Raw genomic sequence first — 27,238 nt, 5'->3', positions numbered from 1 at the left:
CTGACAACCCTTACGATAAGCATCTTCAGTTAACTGCTCGGTAGTGCACGTGGCCTAACGCAGTTGCATGCGTACTGCACGCATTTAATAGGCGAGAACCCAAATGCGCCGCGCCGCCATTCCTGCTGCCTCTTTGTGCGAGACCGCTAAGTGCGCCGCATAGACGCGTTGCCTTCGCGGACGAAACCAGATCGCCATTGCCGCGCCCGTGTGCGGTCAGGAACTAAGTGCGCATCACAAACCCTTTCATGATAAATGCGTGCATACGATACAGCAGCGGTAAAGAGACGGCGTCAGCTTAGTCGGCGATGTGCTGCACACAACTAGAAACGACCGGCTTGACACGGCAGCAAATGCTGCGTATCGGCGGCGATTCGGCAATGTGTGTGCGCATGTTTACATGCGCACACGCATCGGGGAAAGCCGGATGAGTCGTCCGCTCTTCCGCCACAGTCTTTGCGTTCCGCGTCATCGTTTACAAATGCTTCATGTGAGATAGCCGTAATCTATTCCGCGCTTTGCAGTTATCAGCGGCGCTCATCACGAGATGCAAAAGGCAAAAGTGGCGGTCGGCACGTACGTAGTTAAGCGGGGTTCGCGGCAGGTACCGAATGTATTTGCGAGAGCCTGGGCGCGCACCAAAATGCCTGATAATTGTACTGGGAGGCTTAAAGCTATTTCGGACGTGGCTGTGGCACTTTAACCACTTGAGCAGATTAAAAGAGCATGAATTTGTTTTTTCGGACGATTTCGCGGTCCCTAGGGAGTCCGAAAAATCGGCAGTTGACTGTATAATGAATTTTCGCCACCAACAGCCTAGGGATATTGCCCCGAATTGTGTCATTTTGGCACGAGCAGGAGTCACATGTATCGTCTGCAGTCTCCCTGCCGATGAGAGCGCAAAGTGGCAGCGGCGCGCATGACACGCTCGAAGCCCCGGCACCAGCGAGGAGAGAGCGAGCGCTCATTTGTGCATGCAGGTGTGCGTGAGGCGGGCAGGCGAGGCCTGCACTCCTCGAGCCAACTCTCTTGCCGCCGCAGGCACGTGCGCAGGCATGTCCCTCCTCTCTTCCCTCCCTTCAGACCTCATCCAGCAGCTTGCGGGTGCCACCACGCTAACTATGCCAGCTTTCTTTAAAAAAAAGGAAAAAAGAAAGAAAATCGGGTTCACATTGGCAGCGCCACACTTCAGTTGTTGCAGTAGTCTCTGAACTGTACTTCGTTAACGTGACACCATGTGACGCCACTAAAGAAAAAGAAAAAATTCTTGCTCTTTGTCGTTACGCTTCGAGCTTGCGCCGCATATTGACACATCTGTATAGATAAAAGAGAATGACGATGAGGAGGTTTTAGAGAAGAGGTTCTTGATGGAAAAAGGAAAATAGAAAGGTGGGGGAGTGACACAGAACTGTCTCTCAGTCGAGGACAGACTCTGGCTAGTGGGGCAGTAGGGTTGGGGAAGAAAGACGAAGAAGACGTTTGTCTGTACAGCTGCTTTTGCAACACGCTTTCTCGCTGTTGCAAGTTGTCCTTGTCCTTTGTTCGCATTGCACCGCGACACTGGTGGAGGTGCTAGACCGCAACCCTGCCTGATGCTCCACACTCCCCATGGGAGCCGTTCATCCAGCCCGGACACACCTATCGCAACTGCCGTGCATAACTTCAGTCGTCGGCTGCGAGGCTTCACTCCAGAGCTTACCGCCTCGCCGGAACCCGCCCCAAGGCGCCGCTTACCCCTACCAATGGCTATGGAAAGAGCACTTCACCAACGATGCCGACAGTACGATCGTTTGTCCGGCAGTGCCCAAATTCATGCCGCCGCCATGACATTTGACAATCATGGCTCCTTGCGGGACTTGATAAGAGAGATTGTTCGGGAGGAACTGCAGAAGTTACGTACGCCGGTAGTGGAAACACCCATGGCGTCTATCGTTGAAGTTGTCCGCGACGAAATCCGCCAAGCATTCTCGGCGGCTGACAGTGCTCATGAGCAGCGTCCCATAAGTTACGCCGCCGCCCTTCGACGCCCACCACCCGTCCCGCCGTCGTACCGCCAGGCGTCTGGAGCCATTTCTTGGTCACCGCCGCAAGAGGACACACCGAGGCGCCCTGCCGTCCAGCCGCCATACGACCAGCCATCTGCTGGCATGCCATGGCCTTCATGACAAGAGGAGTCGTTGCGACTTCCACAGCTTCGCAAGACAGGCGCCTGGCGCACTATAGATAGGCGTCCACTTTGCTTTAACTGCGGAGGTGTAGGCCGCATTTCCCGTCATTGCTGGCACCAAGTCGATTCGTTTAGCCCTCTCAGGCCACGGTCTGACAGTCGACCTGCCAACGACGACTACGTATCACGCCGCGATGACGCTGGTTCTCAAGTGCCTCCATTGTCTCGACCCCATTTTGACGACCGCCGTACCGACAATGACGAGAGCATGCCTGATTACCAGCCGGGTTTGGGACATCGACCACGGTCTCTGTCTCCTGCCAACTCGCCTTCATCGCACCGCCGCACTTTTTCTGACCTCAGAGGAAGGAGGTCACCAGCGCACGCCGGGGAAACTGAAGGCGGCAACCTCCGGGGGTAAGGTTGCAGGCCGTCAAAACGCCGAAAAAAAGCCCCCATTTCTGTCACCACAGGACGCCGTAAAGCCGACAAGACGTAACACCGACGAAACTGTCACCGCAGACTTTACCGTTTTTGTGGACGGACAGCAAGTGATAGCCTTAGTCGACACTGGTGCCAACTTTTCTATTATAAGTGAAGACCTCGCCGTATGCCTCTAGAAAGTAAAGACGCCGTGGACGGGTCCTCACCTAAGGACTGCAGGCGGCCAGTTACTCGTGCCTATAGGAAGGTGCACAGCTAGAATCGACATCGGTGGTACTTCTTTTGTGGCGGCGTTCGTTGTTCTCGCATCATGTTGCAAAGACCTAATTATTGGGATGGATTTCTTGAGAGAATATGGTGCTGTCATCAACATCCCGGACAGTTTAATTACGTTCCAGAACAGTCCTATATAGTCGATTGTTCAGAGGCGAGAAATAACCCTTTGCGTCTAACTGATGATGACGTGGTCATCCCGCCACGGTCATGCACTCTTGTTTCAGTGGCAGGGGACGCACTGTTTGACGGCGAAGGCATTGCCGACCAAATCAGCTCGCTGCTATTTAGCCATGGCATTTCAGTTGCACGAGGTATTGTCAGCGTCACTGCTGGATGCACGAACTTACTCCTCACCAACTTTAGTGCTGAGCGCAGGCACCTTACGAAGGGCACAGCCGTTGCTTACTTTGACAATATTGTAAATGTAGAAGGCTGTTTATCGGTACTGGATGAAGCGCCTTAACAAGAATCAGTACCCGTTCTTGACGTTAGCACTACTTTGCCAAAGGATGAGCAAATGCGACTTGTTGAGTTGCTAGCCGAATTCCAAGACTGCTTTTCATCGACATCACGAGTTGGTCGCACACCGCTAACCAAGCACCGAATAATTACTGAAGACACGGCGAGACCTATTCACCAGAATCCTTATCGCGTGGCTCTGAAGGAACGTGAAGTGATACGGCAACAAGTAGCGAAAATGCTTGAAGATGACGTGATTCAGCCATCACAGAGCCCCTGGACGTCACCGGTAGTGCTAGTCAAGAAAAAGGACGACGCCCTGTGTTTTTGCGTGGACTACGGGAAGCTGAATCAGGTGACCAAGAAAGATGTGTACCCACTTCCACGTATCGATGACTCGCTTGACACACTTTGACGCGCTCGCTACTTTTCTTTAATGGACTTGAGGAGCGGATATTGGCAAATTGAGGTAGACCCGAGATACCGGGAGAAAACCGCCTTTGTGACGCCAGATGGATTATACAAATTTAAAGTCCTGTCGTTCGGTTTGTGCTCAGCGCCCGCTACTTTTCAAAGGCTCATGGATACCGTACTTTCGGGGTTGAAGTGGAAAACCTTTTTATTTTATCTAGACGATGTCATAGTGTTTTCAGCAACTTTTGACGAGTACCTCAAAAGGCTGGAAGTTGTTTTACGAGCCATACGGTCTGCGGGCCTCACACTGAAGCCAGAGAAATGTCAGTTTTGTTTTGAAGAACTGCAGTTTCTTGGTCACGTCGTCAGCCACGCAGGTGTTTGGCCCGATCCTGAAAAAATTGTCACCATTGCACAGTTCCCGGTACTGTCCGATAAGAAGGCTGTCAGACGCTTTCTGGGCCTTTGTGCCTATTATCGACGGTTTATCGCGGACTTCGCACGCATCGCGTCACCTTTAACTCGCCTGACAAGAGACGACATTGCCTTCGAGTGGAACGACGAACAGGAAGCTGCGTTTAATGATCTGCGCCAACGTTTTCAAGCGCCCCCAGTGCTAGCGCACTTCGACGACGAAACCACGACGATGCTTCACACTGACGCTAGCAATGTAGGTCCGGGAGCTGTGCTAGTCCAGTGGCAGGAGGACACAAAAAGAGTGATTGCCTACGCAAGCAGAGCGCTAACACGCGCGGAGGCTAATTATTCAACAACAGAGAAAGAATGCCTCGCCGTGGTATGGACAGTAATGAAATTTTGTCCGTATTTGTATGGCCATCCCTTGAAAGTTATTAGCAGCCATCATTCACTTTGTTGGTTGACTAATCTTAAAGATCCCACCGGTCGATTAGCGCGTTGGAGTCTGAGGCTGCAAGAGTTTGATATGACGGTCATACACAAGTTATGGAAGTGACATATGGACGCCGACTGCCTGTCCCGATCATCAATACAGTCGGCTTCTCTACCGGATGAGGATGAAACTCCATTCCTTGGTGTCCTCGGCACTTCCATCATCATCCAACGACAACGTGATGACCCTGACTTACTTGGTTTAATTAATTACTTAGATGGACGGTCTCAGGGAGCACCAAGAGTTTTTGAAAGAATATTGTCGTCGTTTTGTCTACGAAACAGCGCCCCTTATAAAAGACACTTTTCATCGATCGGATCTCCCTATTTACTCTTCATTCCTGCAACCCTTCGTACTGAATTGCTTCAAGCATGCCACAACGAGGTGACTTCTGGCCACTTAGGCTACACGTGCACGTTGGCTAGAGTTCGACAAAAATACTACTGGCCAAGACTCCCGACATCCGTGAAGCACCACATTCGTACTTGCCTCGACTGCCAGCGATGCAAGTCGCCTCCGACGAAACCAGCCAGTCTGCTGCAACCTGTTCAAGTCCCACGAACGCCGTTTGACCAGGATCGGAAAGGATATTTTGGGTCGACTTCCAACTTCTACTGCAGGGAACCGCTGGGTTATTGTCGCAACGGATTATCTGACCCGGTACACCGAAACAAAGGCTGTCCAAAGAAGCACAGCAGCGGAGGTCGCGAGATTTTTCATCGAAAATGTTGTACTGCAACATGGTGCACCAAGCGTCGTGATAACAGACCGTGGAACCGCATTCACGGCAGCCCTTTTAGACGACGTCTTGATGCTAAGTGGAATGACTCATCGTAAGACCACCGCCTACCACCCGCAAACAAACAGGCTAACAGAGCGCCTAAACAAGACGATCGAAGACATGCCTTCGATATACGTATTTGTCCACCACAAACATTGGGGCAAAATCTTGCCCTATATCACATTCGCATACAATACAGCTAAACAAGAAACGACTCGCATGACTCCATTCAGCCTCGTTCACAGACGGGAGGTACGGACGATGTTGGATGTGATGTTACTACACGAATGGGACAACACTGACACGGACGCCGATACGTTTACTCAACTCGCAGAAACTAGGCAGCTCGCACGCTTGCAGATCTGCCAGCAACAAGACTACGATGCAGGCCGCTATAATGCCCACCGCAGAACAGTAACCTACGAAACCGGCGACAGAGTGTGGGTTTGGACGCCCATACGAAAACGTGGACTCTCTAAGAAACTGTTAAGGCGATAGTTCGGACCATATTGAGTATCGCGACAGCTGAGTGACGTCACCTATGAGGTCGTCCCTGACAGTCCCTATTGCACGAGACGTCGCCAGCACCGGCCTGAACTTATGCATGTAGTACGCATGGAGCCGTATATCGGTGACTGACTGTGAGTTCCCATAAAACGGCAGTCCTGGTTTAGCATAGGGGCAATGCTCTTTTAAGGAGAGGCAAGTGACACGTCTGTATAGATAAAAGAGAATGACGATGGGGAGGTTTTAGAGACTCTGGCTAGTGGGGCAGTAGGTTTGGGAAAGAAAGACGAAGAAGATGTTTGGCTGTACAGCTGCTTTTCCAACACGCTTTCTCGCTGTTGCAAGTTGTTCTTGTCCTTTGCTCGCGTTGCACCGCGACAATATGAAGTACGCTCTTCGTTTTTGGCACCGTGCGCACGTGCTTGGTTTCACTGCGCTCGCATGGAGCAGCCCCTGACGACGTGCAGCTTTTGCAATTTTTTTTAATGCCGACAACTGTGTCGTCACTACCGAGATGTCAGATTAGGTGCTGGTGCAAACTGTCCGCGACCATGGTGACAGCGGCGGACCTTCGGAGGTCGACTCTTCACTGTCGTCACGCGCTTTGCAGTCTTGCGCCACGCCACAGGTTCACGAGACCATGGCCTCCGAGATTGGCTCCTGCTACACAACGGCACATTGCCGGAGCTAGTCTCGGCGGTCACAGCTAAATGATGACGGAGCAGCATTGTATTGATGTCCTATGAACATTCAGTATTGCCATCTTTCACAAATAAGCAATAGAGCAAAATAATGCAGATGTTTGCCACTAATTATGTGTTTTGGGTGAGCTCTGCCTTCAATTCCCCTTGTGTTTAATTTGTGCGTTTCTTTTCCGAATTTTCGTGCTGCTACTGGATATAACGAAAACCTGTTTATAGCGAATTCTTTCGGGCATTTGTCAATTTCGCTATATCCAGGTTTAACTGTATGTTTGAAGATTATACTAGCCACAATCTTGTGCATGTTTGCAACAACACAACCCACAAAACTGCACCACACTACACTGTGCACTCGTCCATGTGGACACATTTGTTTACTGCCACTTTGCGAGACAAATCTTAGGCTTTGCCTAGCGTATGCAGCCACAATGCAGCAGCAGACTGGTGCTCTGCACACACCATGCTGTGATCTCTCAAAGAATGTGGCAACTCGCGCCACAAAACCTGTTGACTCGCCCACTGCTGTCATTCAAAAGAGCAAACGCTGGGATCTGGCTCTTAAATGAACACGTGTATGGTGCCATTATGCCTTTGGAACTTTGGAACAGGGGTGAGGACACTGTGAGCAAAGATTACACTGAAACGGTGCGCTCAAATCAGTGCAAAAAGTCTGTATCTAACACTGACATTTTGTAGTGCATAAAAAAAGATGTGCACATTCCTTGGCAGTTGCAGCAGTGTCACTGAGGCAGTGCGCAAGACCGTGCACAACTTTGAAGAGCTTCTCTTGCAGCACTTGAGCTGTACCCACCAGGCAGAGATCACAGATATCTTCATATAATTCAAATAAGTATGCACTCGTTCCGGAACATTCGTTTGTTTTGCCCCCCCCCCCTTTGATTTGCTAGGGAATACACCGCACACTCTTCAACATAGTCAGGCTGGCTGGAGCCTAACCTTTCCTTCTTTCGTGCGTGAAGTACTTGAGTGCTTGTTGTGCTGTCGGGAGTGGGGAGAACACCCCTGCTTGTTTTATTTTCTGTGAATACAGGTGACAGCTATAGAGTACGGTTCTGAGGAGGGCGGAGTGCGAGTCCTCACGGAGCAATCTGGTGCAAAGAACGGCAGCGATGAGGAGGAAGAAGGGAAGTTCTCGGCCGACTTTGCTCTGGTGACAGTGCCATTGACCATCCTCCAGCGACAGGAGATCAGCTTCTCACCGCCTCTACCCAAAGTCAAGACGGATGCACTCAAAGATCTGGGTGCAGGTCTCATCGAAAAGGTGAGACAGACCACTGCTACTCTTGCCACAGCGCAGGGGCTTTTCATGCAGAGTACAGCTGTTGTCCTGAGCATCACACGGCACCTCTTCAGTGCATCCGTGGTTCATAGCAAAGTAACCACAGCAGTGATTCCACTCCTGCGCCAACTGCACCAAAGTGCGCCAAATTGTATTTACTGCGCCATCCTGATAATATCGACGAAAATTGCGCCAAACTGCGCCAAAGTCTCGGGTTTGGGGGCGTATTTCACCGGTAATCGCACTGCCGGCGCGTCAGAACATGTGCAGCTTGATCTTGGGGCTGCCAAAGTCGCACCCATGGACCAAGAATTATTTCGCTGAATAAATAGCGCTCGCGCGAGTGTCCCGAGTAAGCCACGATGCCGACGCAGCTTCTGTTCTGCAAGTCGGCTCGACAGCAAAACGCGCTCTCCGCAGAGGCTCGTGACGTCTAGGCCTATTGGTAGTGAGGAAGTGCAATGGCGATTCATCGGCGGACGTCGTCTGTTCCAGAAACGCTGCTGATAGCTCGTTTGAAGCATCGCACGGCACGCAAGCAAAGCAATGTTCAGTAATAACTACACGCGTGCCGCTAAAATGTCTGTCACTTCTCTTTCTGGACATCGCTAGCAGTAGATATATGGAACAATATCGAATTGTCCTTGCCTCGTGTTTATACAAAAGCACGCGAACGGTGGGAAAGCGTTGACACTTTTCCTCAGATATACTTTATCCATGGATGTTCATCCACAAGAGCCTTTTCGTAATTCCTTCCACCAGCACATCCGAGTTTGTAATCACTCTGCGGTAAATACTCCCAAAAGGCCCTGCCCTTTCGAGCTCACATGCTAGGGTTCCAATTCGAATTTGTGCTTGCTTTATTAAAAATGTATTCTCATTAATAAAAGCATGTCTCCTAGTCGGAGCCGCCGCAAATGCGCAGCTGTCAGTAGCGGAGCCGTCCGGCCCACAGTGAAGCGGCTACGCCACGTTACACGTCCGCCCCTCGCTTTCGAGGGTCAATGGCTGACAGTTAAAGAAAATTACACCATCTCCCGCTAAATGGGACCATGAGGCGATGCGAAGCCGGAGCACTTGCACGATCGCGTTCCGTTGGTGTTCGTTGGGCATGCTACCGACTTCACGTCGTGGAACGCGAAAAGGAACGCTACGCGCGTCGTGTCTTCCCTCTAGCCTTGCCGTTAATTCTCACAGGGCAAGCGGGGAACGTCGGCGGGAAGGCGCGGCTAGTAGTACTTCTCCTGTATTCTTGCTAGCGTGCGAGAAACACCCAGGTGTCCAGCCGTCGGGTCGTCGTGCAGAGCCTGGAGGACCTCTGGCCGCAATGTCGAGGGTACCACGAGAAGGCAATCGGCTCGAAGCGGTGAGAAGTTCTTCTTTAGGAGAACACCGTTGCGCAAAAAAACGACGTCAGTCCCCGCGTGAATACCTTCGGAACAACGGTGGTTCTGCCCACGAGGTATTCCACAAGGCCCCTGAGTTCTGGATCCGTTCGCTGTCGTTCGGCGAAGTCGTCGGCACTTATGATTCCCAAGAAGGAGTCGTCTTCCTTGTCATCCTGAGGCGGTGGGTCGACGGGGGCGCGAGACAGGCAGTCAGCGTCGAAGTGTTCTCTTCCGGACTTGTAAACGACGGTAATGTCGAATTCTTGAAGTCGTAGGCTCCACCGTGCCAGGCGACCTGAAGGGTCCTTCAAGTTAGCTAGCCAACACAATGCGTGGTGGTCGCTCACAACTTTGAAGGGCCTGCCGTACAGGTAGGGGCGAAACTTGGATGCAGCCCAGATGATCGCTAGGCACTCCTTTTCTGTTGTGGAATAGTTCGTTTCTGCCTTTGATAGCGACCGGCTAGCATAACTGATGACCCTTTCCTGCCCGTCAGTCTTCTGCACGAGGACGGCGCCGAGTCCTACGCTGCTTGCGTCGGTGTGGATTTCCGTATCGGCGTATTCGTCGAAATGTGCTAGCATCGGAGGCATCTGAAGGCGTCGTTTCAGTTCTTCAAATGCTTCGATTTGCGCCGTTTCCCATTTGAATGGCACGTCGGTCTTCGTGAGGTGAGTTAGCGGTTCGGCGATTCGTGAAAATTCCTTGACGAAGTGCCTGTAGTAGGCGCACAAGCCGAGAAAACGGCGCACGGCTTTCATGTCGGTGGGGGGCGGGAAGGCAGCGATGGCAGCTGTTTTCCGCGGGTCTGGGCGAACACCACCCTTGCTGATCACGTGACCCAAAAATAGTAGCTCCTCGTATGCAAAGCGGCACTTTTCAGGCTTCAAGGTGAGGCCAGAGGTCTTGATTGCTTGTAGTACAGCGTCAAGGCGCGGGAGGTGTTCGTCGAAGCTTGAGGCAAACACATTGACGTCGTCCAAGTACACAAGGCAAGTCTGCCACTTCAATCCAGCCAGCACGGTGTCCATAACGCGCTGGAAAGTCGCAGGTGCCGAGCAAAGACCAAAGGGCATAACCTTGAACTCGAAGAGGCCGTCTGGTGTTATAAAGGCAGTCTTCTCTCGGTCTCTCTCGTCGACTTCGATTTGCCAATAGCCGGTCTCGAGGTCCATCGACGAAAAGTACCTCGCGTTGTAGAGTCGATCCAGGGTGTCGTCTATCCGTGGGAGAGGGTAGACCTCCTTCTTCGTGATTTTGTTCAGGCGGCGATAATCGACGCAGAAGCGTAGGGTTCCGTCTTTCTTCTTCACTAACACCACGGGTGACGCCCATGGACTCTTCGACGGCTGGATGATGTCGTCGCGTAGCATTTCGTCGACTTGTTTCTTTATGGATTCGCGTTCTCGCGTCGAAACTCTGTACGGGCTCTGCCGGAGTGGCCTGGCATCTTCCTCTGTTATGATGCGATGTTTTGCGACTGGGGTCTGGCGGATTCTTGACGATGACGAAAAGCAGTCCCTGTATTTCAAGAGCAGGGTTTTGAGCTCTTCTTCTTTATGCTTCGGAAGGCTAGGATTCACGTCGAAAGCAGGTTGAGGAGCTTGGTTCGTCGGTGTGGGCTCGGAAGAATCGGCGATGGCGAAAGCATTGGTGGCTGCCACAATTTCTTCGATGTAGGCGACTGTCATGCCTTTGTTTACGTGCTTATACTCATTGCTAAAATTTGTGAGCATCACTGTTGCTTTGCCTCCCCCCAACTCTGCTATTCCTCTTGCGACGCAAATCTCGCGGGTAATCAACTGGTGCTGGTCACCCTCAACGACGCCTTCCAGGTCTGCTACTTTCTGGGAGCCGACGGAATTGATGACGCTGGAGCGAGGGGGAATGGTGACCTGGTCTTCCAGCACATTCAAGGCATGCTTCCCTGGCGGCATGTACCGCGGTAATGCTCTTTCTGTAGATAGTGTTATCGACTTCGATCTGAGGTCGATGACTGCACCATGAAGGCCTAAGAAGTCCATACCAAGGATGACATCTCGGGAGCAATGCTGAAGGACTACGAAGCTTGCGGGATAAATTCGGTTGTTGATGGAGACCCTCGCTGTGCAGATTCCTGCCGGCGTTACTAGGTGACCTCCCGCTGTCCGGATTTCGGGGCCTTCCCAGGCGGTCTTGACTTTCTTCAGCTTTGTCGCGAATGGTCCACTGATGACAGAGTAGTCGGCTCCAGTATCGACGAGAGCGGTAACGTTGTGGCCGTCGATGAGAACGTCAAGGTCACTCGTTCGTCGCCTACCGTTTCGATTTGGTCGCGGCGTCGGATCGCGGATACGTCGGTTTGTCCCGCTGCTTCGACGTTGTGTCGTCAGGTCTTCTTCGGGCCGTGAAGTTTCGACGTCAGGGCTTCGTTCGGCTTGCGGCGTGTTCTTTGGATTTCGTTGCGGCATTGTCGTCGGCGGTGGAGGATCTTCGGTATTGCGTCGTACAGCAACCGAACCTCCATCGGTTGCTGCCCTTAGTTTTCCGGATACGGGCTGGGTGACCGGCCTCGCGTTGGGCCAGTGTATGGTCGGCGTTGGGGGGAGACGTAGCGGCCTGGCGACGGCGAACGGGAAGGTTGTCGGGGCGTCCATTGCGTTCCCGCGAGGTAGTCGGCGATGTCGCGTGGTCTTTCCCCTCGCTGTGGACGCGGCGCGTCGATGGCGAAACCACGCAGTCCCATCTGTCGGTACTAGCAGCGGCGGTAAGTGTGGCCAGCTTCCCCGCAATGGTAGCAGAGTAGGCGGTGGTCGGGGGCGCGCCAAACGTCGGTCTTCCTCGGCGTGTAAGCTGGCCGGCTGGCGGGCGGTATGACGTCGGTGGCGGCGGCGGTGGTGCCTGGCGGCGGAACTGCTGGGGTGGCGCGGCGTCTTGACGTGGGCGAGGAGGGGGCGCGTTGCGTCGGGCTGCAGCGGCATAGCTCACTACTTGCAGCTGTGGCTGCCCTGACTCGGGGGTGCCCAGAGACTGCTGTATTTCCTCTCGGACGATGTCAGCGATCGAGGCAACTTCAGGCTGTGGTAAGGGTAAAAGCTTGCGCAGTTCTTCCCGCACAATCGCTCGAATCGTTTCACGCAGGTCGTCGGAGCCGACGGCATGAACAGCTGTGCTGTCTTGAATCGATCGGCGATTATACTGGCGGTTGCGCATTTCCAAGGTCTTCTCAATTGTCGTCGCCTCTGAGATGAATTCTTGCACTGTCTACGGTGGGTTCCGCATCAGCCCAGCGAAGAGCTCTTGCTTTACCCCTCGCATGAGCAACCTGACTTTCTTTGTCCTCAGGCATGGCTGGGTCAGCGTGGCGGAATAGTCTGGTCATTTCCTCTCCAAAGATGGCAACACTTTCTCTTGGGAGTTGGACGCGCGTCTCTAGCAAGGCTGCAGCCCTTTCTTTTCTGAAGGCGCTTGCAAACGTCTGCAGGAAAGCGCTGCGAAAGGCGTCCCAAGTTCGAAGAGTGGACTCCCTGTTCGCGAACCAGGTCTTTGCTGCGCCTTGAAGGTAAAAGTAAACGTGACGCAGCTTGTCCTCGGAGTCCCAGTTGTTGAATGTTGAGACCCTTTCGAAAGTCTCGAGCCAGGTGTCCGCCCAAGCAACATTTTATCCTTGGCAAAATGTCGGCCTGATGTCGCTGGCCAACTGCACTGTCGTCGGCCCAACCTTGGCAACCAATGTAGGGCCGGTCTTGGGGATTGACATTGGCCTCATGTGGGCCTGCGTCGGCACCCAATGTAGGCCCATCCACCGTGGCCGACGATGCCGAGTGCATGCGGCTCGCGGGTTGACCAAGGCCTGACATCACATAAGCGTCGATTTACCGACGGCCGTGGGTCGGTTGCGGACGTTCCTCGCTAGTATTGCTCTGCTTTTTTTTTTGTGCGTGTTCTAACAAAACGCATCAATTGTTTTTCTGGTGTGTTGATGCGTGTCGTATTTAATGTGAACGGGCAGTTTATAGAGGCGTTTAACTCTATCTGAATTAATTACGGGCAGAGTGCACATGTAAGACGGAATTAAACGCCTCTAACGATCTGCACTAACGTGTTAATACGTAACACACAATAACAGAAAGACGTGAATATAAGTTTTCTCTCTTTATATGTTTATTTTGCAATTGTATAGATGCACTAATTTTACATGCAACATTGTTCGCACGGAGCGTTTGCATCAGCCCTTGTGCAACGCAACCGTACAGTCCATGTGATCGCTGCATGATAGCGCTGACATATATATATATATATATATATATATATATATATATATATATATATATATATATATATATATATATATATATATATATATATATATATATATATATATATATATATATATATATATAACGGACGGCATTCTTGTTGGATCGGCTCCCTTCTTTCGGCCAGTCCTCGTGCTCTTGGCCCTGAACACGTACGCAGATGCGACGTTTTACCGTCGAGATGTGTGAGGGTAAATCGCCACCCTCATCAAGATGTGAGACTTGCATTGTTCTTCTGTCGGAAAAGACTGAAAGAAAGAACAATGAATAATACTCTGAGAAAGGTAGACTATTTACTTGACCAGTTGCACAGTCATGTCGCGTCTAGAAACTCTATTCACACAACTAAACAACATTATTTTGTCACTGCACAAATAAGAAAAACACTGCACTTACAATAAATGCGAGTGTGCTGAAATTCTGAGAAGTGCTTCAAGCTCCACAGTGCACAAACTTGATAATATGTGGAGACAGGATGGATTGAGGTTTTTATTGTTGGCTCGTAATGTCACTGCAAAACAAATGGTACAATAAATAGATTAATGAGAACGCAATCTTACCTTCAAAGCGGCCGCGGGCCAGTCACATATTGTGTAGTCGGCATTTACAGCACACTTGCGACCAAATTCAACGTGAAAAGCGATTGCGTGAAACTTTTGTAACCAAGCATGCGTCTTACCAGAATTCTTTTCAGTTGGCGAGACCAGCGCAGCCCGCTATCCACACCAGTCCTTGTTGCTGTGTTCCTTAGAGAAAACGGCAAAATAGGTTACGGTCTTACAATAAGATGCCACAAATAAAAAACAAGAAAATCTTACATATTTGCCCGTCAACGATGTCTTGGGTCCACGGACAAATATAACCACCGTTCGCCTGAACATTTTGATCTGCCCGCTAGAAGAGACGACCAGATTGACGCATCAATTGCGCAAATAAAATTTGATTTTGTCGCTAGACAAAAGTCACCATACGATACACCGAGGAAATAGAATGTCACTTACGAGTTCGCGTCAAATCCTCGGCAGCGGGAGACGGCCGCGCGCCTCCAGGATCAAGGCAAACGAAATGCTTCTGAGTGCTTGCCCAATGCCCGCCTCTGCACGTCCTCGCTCGAAAGAGCTACGATTTGTTGTTGTTGTTGTGGTTCTAGGGAAAAGGAAAAAAGACGCTAATTTCTGCAACCCTTGAGGGAGCACGGCTAAGCGCCTTGTAGGGGTAGGGGGAAGTGGGAGAAAAAGAAGAGAAGAAAGAGAACGATTTCGCGGGAAGGGAACTCCCGCACGCCACGGAGCTCGCTTCCCTCCCCAGCGCGGTGACAAAGAAAAAATTGGCCGCGTATCTGCGTGCTTCGCTGCAAATGTCGTGTAAAGACGATAGAAGAGGCGCTGTGTGAGATATGGACGCCATCTGGCAATACGTCGGGAAACATGAGTGCTGTGTTGCGTGCTGGTAGTCCCGGCGCAGCAGCAGGCGAAGACCGGCGGTGACCAACGCGACCGGTGGGGACGCCAGCCAGCCCGAAAACGCGGTTTGGCGCGAAGCGCTGAAGCAGAGAAACGTCCGCACTCAACGAGTACTCTCCACACACTCTTTTATTTACACGTCGCCTGGGTAAAACAGGAACGCCAGAGCGGCGCCCACAACCGGCAGCCTGAAGGCCGCCCACAATGCTGCTTTTTTCATTTTTTAAATATTTTTTTTCACCTTCTTGGCCTTCTCAAAACTAAAGTTTTTCAACACCAACCCATGGCATTCGTACAGTGCAATACAGAACCGAAACCGAAACACAACAATGAGCTCGTGCGAAGGGCACGGAGGAAGGCAAATTTCAGCGCAGTCGCATTTTCAGCTTTGTTGAAACAGCGCTCACTAGACGACGACGAAGTAAAAGAAGACACAGGACAGGCAGCGCCTGTCCTGTGCCTTCTTTTACTTCGTCGTCGTCTAGTGAGCGCTGTTTCAACAAAGATGAACGCATACCAACTCGCTCAAGCTTCCATTCTTATGCATTTTCAGCGCAGCTTAAGAAACTAGGGTCCTTAAAATTACGTATGTATGCATTTTCTATTAAAGGAACACGCCACCTAATACTTACCTAGTGATGTTGCACCTCAGATATGCATGATATTTACTTTTTGATCGACAACGTTCACAAGTATGAACAGCCGTACCAGTTCAAGACGGCTGGCCCTTGGGCAAGTGGTTCAACTTTGGCCGAGTGGCTGAATCGAGGGACGTGCCGACAAACAGAAAGACAGACAGACAGAAAGACAGACCAAAATTTCTGCGTTCAAGTTCCCCAAGAAAGACTATCGTCTTTAAAAAAAAACCGCTAGAGGTCCGAGGTCCGGCGCTCCGCTTGCACGCCCCGCCGCCCTCGGCACATTCCGTTCCTCCTTTCAGGACTTATCATTCTTTCTAGGAGAGGGATGTGATGCATGCTGCGTGCGCTCTCTCTCCAAAGCAAGACCGCAAGACCCCATCTTACCACTTTTTTTTTTTTTTCGGGGGAACGCACGTGTGTCTGGTGAGAAAAAAAAAAGGCGCGCGAAATTTCCACTGAAGCACATGCCTGAAGTAGAACTCTAGGGCAGCGCTAATGCGTCCAAGAAGCGAATCGAATTTGAATTGAACCGTTTTCGTTGTTAACACAAAATATCGTTGGCACCCTAACATTAAAACAAATTAACATGAAAACCATAAACTGAGCATCAAGTACAAATATTAAAACTCTTCAGAGTGTGCGGACTATCGAATTCTGGCTCTGCAAGCGACTTTTACGCTAATTTTGTGTTTATTTGGACATAGATGATATTTTTAAATATTCGTATTAACGCATATGGGCTATTCCCGAAGACCGAAATAAGTATGATGATATTCGATTCTATATTCCAAATGTTTTCATTATATCTGATGTCCTCCCTCTGTCATGCGGCTCGATCAGATCAATCATGTATTTATATTCACGACCGTGCTAAAGCGGTGGACAGTTCGGTGGACAGTTCAAAATCATGGATATTTTAATAGAGCCTAGCGCGCTATAGTATCAGGATCACAATTAAATTTCTGCTCGGTACTCGCATTTATTCCCATTTATTGATGTTGCTCAACCAAATGCTTTGCGTCTAATGCATGCAAAGGCGGACATTTTCTCGTGAGCTTCGAGCAGAAACCGTAAACGCTCGGTACCCTTGAAAAGCACTCATGTCGTACCACTGTACATTGAGCATATAAGTGCTTCATCATAACAGCTCATCATAAGGCTTGAAAGGTGCTCATGACAATGCGGTGGAGGATTCTCGGCGGCCCGATCGCTAAAGGTTCTGAAGTTTCTTGCGAAAGAGGTGAAAAATTTCGACATTTAAATTCCGCATTCTAACCATCTCCGCAATTGTACCTTTTCTTATTCACATACTTAATGTGCACATCAGAAATATTCGACTGGATTCGGGAAAACTGAGGCACAGCAAACATATAACTTTATTAGCAACAACTTGTAGGTTTGGGCGAGTCGGTTCATGATGCGAAAACTAGAAGCAGTGCTAGTCTAGACAGCGCTAGTCCTGTTGTGTGTGTTCCAATTTCTCTCGTCGTTTTTTTCGCGCTGCTTCTAGTTTTCGCATATAACTTTAGTGCTGGGGTTATTGATTGGAGCAGAACTGCAAATGTGACGTCATTCTTAGACAAATGAACGTGTAATAAGCTACAAGAACGCCAGATTTTAAGATCACTTCGCAATTCAGCTTTTCATGTAATCAGTTAGAGCTTTCGCGCCCCTGAAACACGTATCTGAAATTTTCCATTAAAGTTGTACAGTCCGCGAGAACTCTATTTCGCACAATTCGTGTGACGAAATTAATATTTTTTTGGTCTCGCTGTAAAGCAGCCAAAACCTTTCCGATGGGAGAAAGAATGATTTCATTCATTTTCAATAAAGTTTATTATTAATAGATGGTGTAATGTATATGGTCGGTTACAATCAACGTGCCATTTGCGAACTATTTCAGTCAATTCTATACCGCGGCACAATGGACCATTGTAAAGCCACATTAAACATAAATTCGCGTGATTGCACTTTCTTATCCGTTATGTACTTCCTGGTGGTAAATACATTGATCTCCAGAGTGTCCACATCTTGCGATTTCTCAAGGTTATAAAAATATTTTAACGATATTCTCCGATCGAATAATTCTTCACAACGCCGAAGAACTCCAACTTCCATATTGATGTCAATGCATGCGCTCATCATTATGGCCATCGCATGTCTAGTCAGCATCCGATTAATAGCTTAACTTCAGTCAGTTCAGAGCAAAACTCGATGTTATCCCTTAGCTGGAAGTTTCCCTTACGTCTGTGGTTGACGGTCATTGCTGTTTTCCTTGTTTGACCAAAGGCCGTCATCGCGTTTGTAGCTCTACATGACTTATTCCTCAACATACTGCCCAAACGCGCTCGCGCTTGTTAGCTCGAAACCTAAATGTTGAACTTCAAAGTAAAATTGACCAGTGTTCAACTTGTCACTCGATCAGAGACGAATACTTTTCACCACGTCGCGTTATTTTGCTCTGCTTTCGATAACAACGGCGTTAGATTGATGAGCTCTGCTGACAAATCCTCATCACTCTATGCAGCCGATGTAAGGCTGGACGAATATATAAATCAACTTAACGGTGTCGAGCAGTGCACCTGGTCCCATGTGGTGCGTCAGCAAGGAACTTGATAATTAAGTTCTCATATGTGTAGAAACGTACGGTACGCTTACGTTGCGCAGCCTCTACAGTCAGCCACACATATCGTCAACGGCACGTGAAGCGTCTACTATTAGCAATGTAATTTTATTACTTTTTTTTCGTTTTGCATGAGGCACCGACGACGGCAGATTACAGCGAGGCACTAGCTATGCATTTGTCTAACACGTTTTGAAATATAAAGCTACAGCGTCCATAGAATCATAGAAATATAAAGCTACAGCGTTCAGTTTTAAGCACGTGTTGCTCCCATGGATAATTATCATTATGTGAAATAACGGAACTATTAAACATTTTATTAACATTCCAACAGAACAGCAGTGCGCGTTGCGCGTTGCGCGTTACCCGGTGCAAATGCTCCATTATGCGATTCTTTTATACGTATGAGTCAGAAGATCAGAAAAATCCGCGGAATGTTTCTCATGCATTTCCATGCATCATATTCGCTTGCTTATCTTTTTGTTTAGTATTTTCAAGACGTATAAAATGATCACCATGCGATTTCTGACTGGCATTATTGGGTATCTTGAGGCAGTGCATCGTTGGGATTATTTTAACTTCTTTATAATGTAGGTTACGGTGTACCTGCTTTGTCTTTTATTAAAAACAGGGGTTCATTTTTATTTGAAATGCTGTGCTAAAATGATGAATGTCATGAACATATGCAAGGCGACCTCTGACAAAGTGATGGGATAACAGAAACTTTTCAAATAGGCATATCGAGGAATATGAGCTTATTATCTGTAAGAGATAAAGGTGTAACTACATTGCACATTAAAGAAAAAGATAAATTCGCGTCAAACTTGTTACTACCTAGATGTACACGCGTAAATTTTGACAAACGCAAGTCTTTAGTGGTGCTGTTTCGGACATGTGTCCCATTTTCTTGGCGGCTTTAGGCGTGCCTGCAGATGTGCGGCTTCTTCCAAAGAGGAGGCGGCTCCACCATTCTGCCATTGCGGCGCTAGAAAACGCTGAGAAAGAAAACCGGAGAACAGCGGAAAAAAAAGAAGTTTCCCTCTCCCCACCGGGAGCTTCCGGGGCTCGGGCCGCAGTAGCGCATGTTATTTTGCTTCTTTTTTTAAGTGTGTTTTTGGCTCCGTGCAGACGGTGTACTCCGCTCGGCGTCCCTAGCGGGAAGAAGCGCAGATTTGGCGGGATGCTCTGACGCGCTCGCAATGGGGTGAAGTCGAGGAACTATGCCTTTTACGATGACTACACTTTTTGTGCTTCTCGCGCTTGCCTAGTGACCAGAGCGACGGTACGTCCACGTTATCAACGCGATCAGTCAGCCGTTGGTGGTGGACGATAAGAATAATATAGCATACAACATCGCTCCGCGATTGCACCCCTGCTCGCTCCACGCTCCCGCTGTGACGGCGCGAGGTATTTTCGCGGGGAGTTCATTTTGTGTTGGTTGAGCTGTTCGTAGGAATGCTGAACTCCAGGAATAATTGCTGCGTTGTTGGGTGCAATAACCCCTACAGGAATTCTCTGGGCACGCGTTTTTACCGGTTTCCACTTAGAGAATATGAACGGAATCGGCGTGAACGGTGGACCGCACTCGTTCGACGACAAAAGTGAGTTTGTAAATAGATGGGTTTTTTTTTTTTGGGGGGGGGGGGGGCGGTTGCATTTGCCCGTGATTGTTGATCTGCCGAGCAACACCTCTTCCACGACGCCGTGAACGTGCCCCGCTTCGAGGAGGTCCCTGACTTTCTTCAGGTTAGCTCCTCGGAGGAAACTATATCACGTATATCTCTCAATCCAAACGTAATAATAATTGGCACGCTTTGCAGCGCCATCGCAGCAAAACACGAGCCACGACGACGAACTCGGCTGCACTGATTAAGTCGGCGCAGTGAATGCAGCGCCATGGCCGTTCGATGGAAAGCGTTTTTTCATTCAGTGGCCGTGACAGTGCAATTGCTGGTATCGCCAGTTTCAAGCTGCCGCTGAGTTCGCTGCCGCGTTAGCCCGAGGGTGATAAGCTCTGATTGTTTAATGAGCGAAGCGGCCCACGTTATACGTGCGCAGTTTCGCACAACGGGCTCGTCACCTCCGTTGTCTTCCACCAGCTCATGCATTTAATGTTGCCGCGTTCGCCTGAGGATACACGAGGTCTGGCGAAAAGAAGCACCCGCGCTAACGCTACGTTTTCGGACAGCTGCTAACAATTTGACGTCTTTTGGAAGCAAACGGGAAAGGAAACGCCTCAAGCGAAGCACCAAAGCACGACGCAGTGGCTTGCCACCGCCTGCGTTGTCTGCTCCCTTATCCCGCCAGATCTGCTGCCGTGGCCGCTTTGGCGCTGGAGGCAGCGCGTGACTGTGGCGGCTCCTAACGTATGCACGGTGCCCTATTGCTCTTTCCCGCACTTTTCCACCTTCTGCGTTTTATTTTCCACAGCACGAGTCTTCAGTAGATTGCCACTGCTGTGTGTTCGTTCTAACAATCTTGAAAGAATATTTCTTGTTTATATATTATTCGTGTATTGGTACTAAAATCTTACATTGCGGCCACGCATTTTGTTGAGTTTTTTTCACATAGCATATATGGTATTTCCGTTTGCCTGACTTATCCGTCAGCGAAAGATGAGAACGTTTACTGATTCCATTGCGCAAATTACATAATAAAGGACTAGCTGTTAGAACAAAACATTGCGTCTCTCTATCCACAGGCTGTTTGGGTGCAGCGCTGTTCGGGCAGCACGCAAAAATTTTCATGCTTCATGTTGTCTGTATACAGACGATGCTTCTTTTAAGTTGTACAGAATGGTTTTTAATGGCCGTTTTAGTTCAGAAATGACATAAATGTATTATGTGAGCTCGGTTTAATGCAAGCGGGTGACATTACTTGCATGAAAAAGCAAAATAAATAATCGCCTATCTAAATAAAGTTCATTTGACCTTCAAATTACACTGCCTTACCTACTGCAACTGACTAACTGTAGCCACTGAGTTTGCTATAATTGGAATGAAATCTTACGATTTAATATTTATGCCATCAAATTTGAGGTAGAAATTCACTGTTTGCTTCGGTCACGTTTTTTTTTTTTTTTTGTAAGAATCCGTTTTAAACATCGAACAACGACAAAAGCCTAGTTTACTGTCGCACACTTGGCGAATGATGGTCTAGAAAACATCTAGATACGCACGCTTGGAGAAACCACGCGCGAATGTAATGGCTCGCTATTATTTTTGTTATTTAGTCAATAATGTATTTGGATTGTTCGCACAAATAATCTCTATCACTTGGTGTAATCAGCTCAAGGACCAAGTATGTTGTGTGTCACAGGTGATTTTTGTAATGTTTAAAAAATCACAATGTAGGAGTTGTTTACTCTTCCTGCAATGTATTTTATGCTGCCCTAAAATAATACACGCTGTTCGAATTCTTTGCCGGCAACCAAGGCCGGCACGACGTTTTGCCGACTTGTCGCCCCGACAAGCGTTTGGCGCGCTCGGCGTTCACTCGGCCACCAACGGTGGTGCGAATCGTGCAGCCGACCTAAAGGACTTTAAGCCGACCTAGTGCCGACAAGCGTTTGGCGCGCTCGGCGTTCACTTGGCCACCGACGGTGGCGCGAATTGTGCAGCAGATCTAGTGCCGACGTAGCTGGCAGCGCACCTCCGGCCGACCCTTTTCGGATGCCTGGTGGCCAGTGAAGTCGGCTGCCGGCTATTTGCCAGTGATCAGCCAAACGTCGGCAGTCGGCCAGCGTTGCTTGGGCGGGTCTTCGAATGACGTCCCGCGGAAGGTTGGCGGCTCCTTGGGCTGCCGGAGTAGGATCGGCGCAGGCTGCACGGGGTCTGTCATCGTCGCTGCGGTCGGTGTTGGGACCTGGGGCTGCCTGGTTTGTTCAGGAAGGAGCCCGTGCTCTGGCTGCAGTCCCTTCTGCGTGCGGCTTGTTCGACGATCCGGGTTTTCTTTGCCGTCGTCCTCCTCGCGGCTTGGGCTTGGGTCAGCGCTTCGCGGGGGCGTCCGGATCATGGAAGAAGCAGCACCTCCACCAGATGTCACGTAGTCGTGACGTCGACGAAGACAGCAGTCGGCGTTTGCAGGATGAAACTGTTTATTTGGCCGAACTTGTGGCCGGAAAATGAGAACTAGAACTACAGCAATACACGCCGCGTGTCTTATGTTTCATGAGTTGAAGCTACACCCCCGAAGACTGTCAGCAACGCTCAGCGCAAACCGCGCCACATTGTTCGCGAAGCTTCCCGATCATTGTAGATCGTTTTGTAAAGATTGCGCGCCGCACGCGAATGTTCCAGCTTTGTCGAGAGATAACGCCGCCACCAGCGATATTGCTGGAAAGTTCGATAGCGCCTGTATAAAAGCCGACACGCTTGACCGCTTGTCAGTTGATCGACGGTCGACGCTCTGTTCGCCGCTATCAGTTTATTGCTGTAGTTTGACCTTCATTTCCCGGCCACAAGTTCGGCCTAATAAAGAGTTTCATCTCGGACGTGCTGACTGCTGCCTTCGTCGACGTCACGACCACGTGACACCCAGTCAAAAAAAGTGAATGGGTCCAACTGGTCATACCAGTTCCCAGCAATTGGTCCCAAATGGAATGAATTGGAAACCAACTGGAATGCTGCACTTCAACAGGGAGGACCAATTGGACCTCACAGTTCCAAGTGGTCATTCCAATTGGTCCACCGTTTGCCAATTGGTCTCCCAAGTGGAATGCTTCTTAGTCCAATTGGTGTCAGAAATTCCAATTGGAAAACCATTGGAACAGTGCGTTCCAATTGGCCTCCCAATTGGAATGCTTGTTGGTCCAATTGGATGTGCACATTCGAATTGGAAAAGCACTATACAATCGTAGTAGACCCATTGTTTGAAATACTTAGTTGCAATATGTTTGTAACTAACATGGCAACCCTAAAAAAATGTAGGTCATGCTCTTATATATATATATATATATATATATATATATATATATATATATATATATTACGAAGCTTTTGACAATTTTTTATTACGGTAGCCAGAAGAAATTCTCTTTATCCATCATATATATGGTCATCCAATATATATATATATATATATATATATATATATATATATATATATATATATGGATGACCATATGCATTCAACCGGATAACCAGTTGACAAACAGTTTGATTGAACTGGCTCACCAGTTAAGCACCAGTTAGCTTTAATTGGATGACCATTTGTGATCAACTGGTTAACCATTTGGGAACCCGTTAGCTTCAACTGGATGATCACATCTACTCAATTGGTCAACCAATTGAATACCACCTGCAAGCCTAGCCACTTTACAACCCATGCGAAGTTTGCGAACAGCCGCCGCACTTCGCTGACACGAGAACACGGACAGGAAACGGCTGAACAAACATTGGTTTCGTACTAACAACCCTTCCAAAAAAGTTGCACTTGAAGAAGATAAGGTAAAAATAAGCTCTAAAATAAAAAAAAAACAATTCTTGCTTACAAAATTTTGTACTGTTTGTTGACACAAGCGAGAATCTTAAAATTTAATTTTCTCAGAAGTGCGTGCGTTGCGGCAAGTGCCATCAGCATAGTCATCGCGATCGGACCGCGCTTTTTTGTGGACGCATCAGACGCATCATGCCACAGGTCACCGGCGTATTTTATATCAGGCGTCTTTGAAATATTCATGTTGGCACAGTCCGTGGATTCAGCCACATTCGAGGTAAGTATTTTACTTTTGAACTTCTGCAATTGTTGCATTATTAGCAGCTTTCGCACATTTCGTTCTTTACCCTAACTAGTGTTGGCTCGCGACTGCAGCCAACTGCAGTGGACACGGTGACGGGCGCAGCAAGCATGACGTGTGGGAGCTACTTGTACGCGGTAAGTATTGTTACATCGCTAACATTTTCATCTTGTAGATTGTATGAGCGGAAAACAGCAGGAATAGAAGGAAAGATCTTGACAGGACAGACGCTCAACTTACTACAGCAGTTTATTCGAAATTTTTCTCACGGAGAGCACGGAATCGCGCATGTGCAGCCACCTTATCACAAGAGAGACAAGGCCAACAGGAAGGTTACTTATCCGAACTGCTGCCCGTTAACTATTTAGAAAGCCTATTTCTTTATCATTCAGGGCTACCGAGGGAACACTGATGCACGGGGTTGAGTATGCTTTAATCTGTACAGCTTCCGTGATCTCGGTGGTCAGTCTGTGTTTTGATTTGCTAAGAACATTAGTGCTCGTAAACTGCCGATTGCACCCACAATCTCCGCAGTGCAGAGTGAGGTGCGTGCCACCTGCGAGAACCGTCCATGACGATGCATGTTCTCTGAGTCTGTCATTTAGACATCGGCCCGTCTGGGCGATGTACACTTTTCCGCAGCTCAATGAAACTGTACACGACCTCATCGGTACAGGGAACAAAGTGCATGGCACGTGTTTTTGTGCAACTTTCCTGGTTCACATTTCCCTTCCCATGATTTTTAACCATGGAGCATAGCTTGGCCAGTTTGCAGGGGGCTGTGAGCACGAAGTCAACCCCGTGCTTGCGACCAATCTACTTCAAATTGTGCCACACAGAATGCACATACAACATGACCACGATATTTTCTGTTTCTTTTTATCCCGGGTGTTGTTAGCATTTGTCCTCTTTAACTTCCTTAACGTGCCACCCACTGCAACTAGCAGACTGTCAGGGTAACCCGAGCTGAGCAGGTGTTGTGGAGACAAGATTTCTTCAGCAATGAACTAAGGCAGGAAATAGCAGTTGCTATTTATTTTTTACGAGCTTACTGTGAGATTAATCATAAGGTAACAGACCCTTCTTAGACCGTGGCGAAAATTCCTAGCAAACATGGTCAACTCGATTAAAGTTCATTATCATTCACTCATGAACAACCAGCCAATGATGATTTGCAGTTTTTAGATGTTACCGAGGTTTTTAATTGAGTTGACCATGTTTGCTGGGAATTTTCGCTGCGGTCTAAGAAGGGTCTTTTACCTTATGATTCATCTCACAGTAAGCTTGTCAAAAAAAAAAAAGAGCAATTGCTATTTCCTGCCTTAGTTTGTCGTTGAAGAAGCCTTGTCTGCATAACATAAAGTATAGTTTCTGCAAGCGAGTCGCCTGCTCAGCTCGGGTTACCCTGACAGTCTGCTAGTTGCAGTGGGTGGCACGTTGTTAAAGGAGTTAAAGAGCACAAATGCTACCAACAACAAGGATAAAAGGAAAACAAAAGATTGTGGTCATGCCGTATGTGCATTCTGTGTCGCACAATTTGAAGAAGATTAGTCGCAAGCATGGGGTTGACGTCGTGCTCACAGCCCCTTGCAAACTGGCCAAGCTGTGCTCCATGGTTAAAGATCATGGGAAGGGAAAAGGGAACCAGAAAGGTTGCACAAAAACGCATGCCACGTACAGAGTTCCGTTGAGCTGCGGAAAAGTGTACATCAGCCAGATGGGCCGGTGTCTAAATGACAGACTCGGAGAACATGCATCGTCATGGAAGGTTCTCGCAGGTGGCACGCACCTGTCTCTTGAGAGAGATTGCGGGTGCAATCCGCAGTTTACGAGCAGTAATGTTCTTAGCAAATCAAAACAGACTGACCACAGAGATCACGGAAGCTGTACAGATTAAAGCATACTCAACCACGTGCATCAGTGTTCCCTCCGTAGCGCTGAATGATAAAGAAATAGGCTTTCTAAATAGTTAAAGGGCGGTAGTCGGATAAGTAACTTTCCTGTTGGCCTTGTCTTTCTTGTGGTAAGGTGGCTGCACTTGTGAGAAAAATTTCCAATAAACTGCAGTTGGAAGTTGAGCGTCTGTCCTGTCAAGTTCTTTCCTTCTATTCCTGCTGTTTTCCGCTCATACAATCTACAATATGTTGCACCAACTGGCCCAGCATACCAACTTATTGAACATTTTCATCCTTCGTGCAGAGGTGAACACACTTGTCTAGAACACTCAAACGGCGCGCTTTGGACTGTACTGAGGACGTTTGCATGCATGACTGCTTAGGGTGAATGCTCGAGCGTGGGCTATCTCAAACTGCTCGTGCTGGAGCGTGCTGTTACAGCTTTTTAGACAAGTGTGTTAACCTCTGTACTACAGCCATGTAGCTCATTTTCCTCACAGTCTTGTCATATTTTTCTTTCACGCAGCATGCCTCATTGCTGACGCAACGCGGAACAAAGAAAGAACCCTAAGCAACGAGAATATATCCGCGACCTTGTCTCCTGAAGCTGAAGCAGAACGGGCAACAGTTTGACAACGAATACCCTTGGTAGCAGGAATTGTATAGCTGTACTATGAAGCCCCCTCTGTATGAGATGTTTTCATCGAACAACTGTTGTGTAATAAAGGCTCTTCGTGTTGAACACCACCTAGTTTCAATTAGGTGACCATTTACTATTAACTGGATTGCCTGTTGAACACCAGTTCACTTTAACTGGTTACCCATTTGGACACCGGTTAGCTTCAATTGGATTACCACATCTATTCAATTGGTTAACCAATTAAACACCACCTAGTTTCAATTGGGTGACCAGTTACGATTAACTGGATTACCAGTTGAACACCAATTCACTTTAACTGGTTACCCATTTGGGCACCAGTTAGCTTCAATTGGATGACCATGCGTGTTCAAGTGGTTGACCAATTAAACACCACCTAGTTTCAATTGGGTGACCATTTACGATTAACTGGATTACCAGTTGAACACCAATTCACTTTAACTGGTTACCCATTTGGGCACCAGTTAGCTTCAATTGGATGACCATGCGTGTTCAAGTGGTTGACCAATTGGACCCCAGTCTATATCAACTGGTCAACCAATTACCACTAGCTCTACCCAAATGGTTTACCGATTG

The 27,238-nt window shown here is 48.7% G+C and overlaps 1 long non-coding RNA gene across 1 annotated transcript; it reads left to right on the top strand.

Moving 5' to 3' along the window:
• Positions 1–24,024: 24,024 nt before the first annotated feature.
• Positions 24,025–26,741, top strand: LOC119397805 (uncharacterized). Its single transcript, XR_005184601.1, has 3 exons — positions 24,025–24,085; positions 24,165–24,246; positions 26,531–26,741. It is a non-coding gene; the product is annotated as an uncharacterized LOC119397805 (long non-coding RNA).
• Positions 26,742–27,238: the final 497 nt, after the last annotated feature.

Source organism: Rhipicephalus sanguineus, chromosome 6 (genome assembly GCF_013339695.2).
Source record: "Rhipicephalus sanguineus isolate Rsan-2018 chromosome 6, BIME_Rsan_1.4, whole genome shotgun sequence".
NCBI classification, from domain to species: Eukaryota; Metazoa; Arthropoda; class Arachnida; order Ixodida; family Ixodidae; genus Rhipicephalus; species Rhipicephalus sanguineus.
This window is presented reverse-complemented; position numbering and strand designations above follow the sequence as displayed.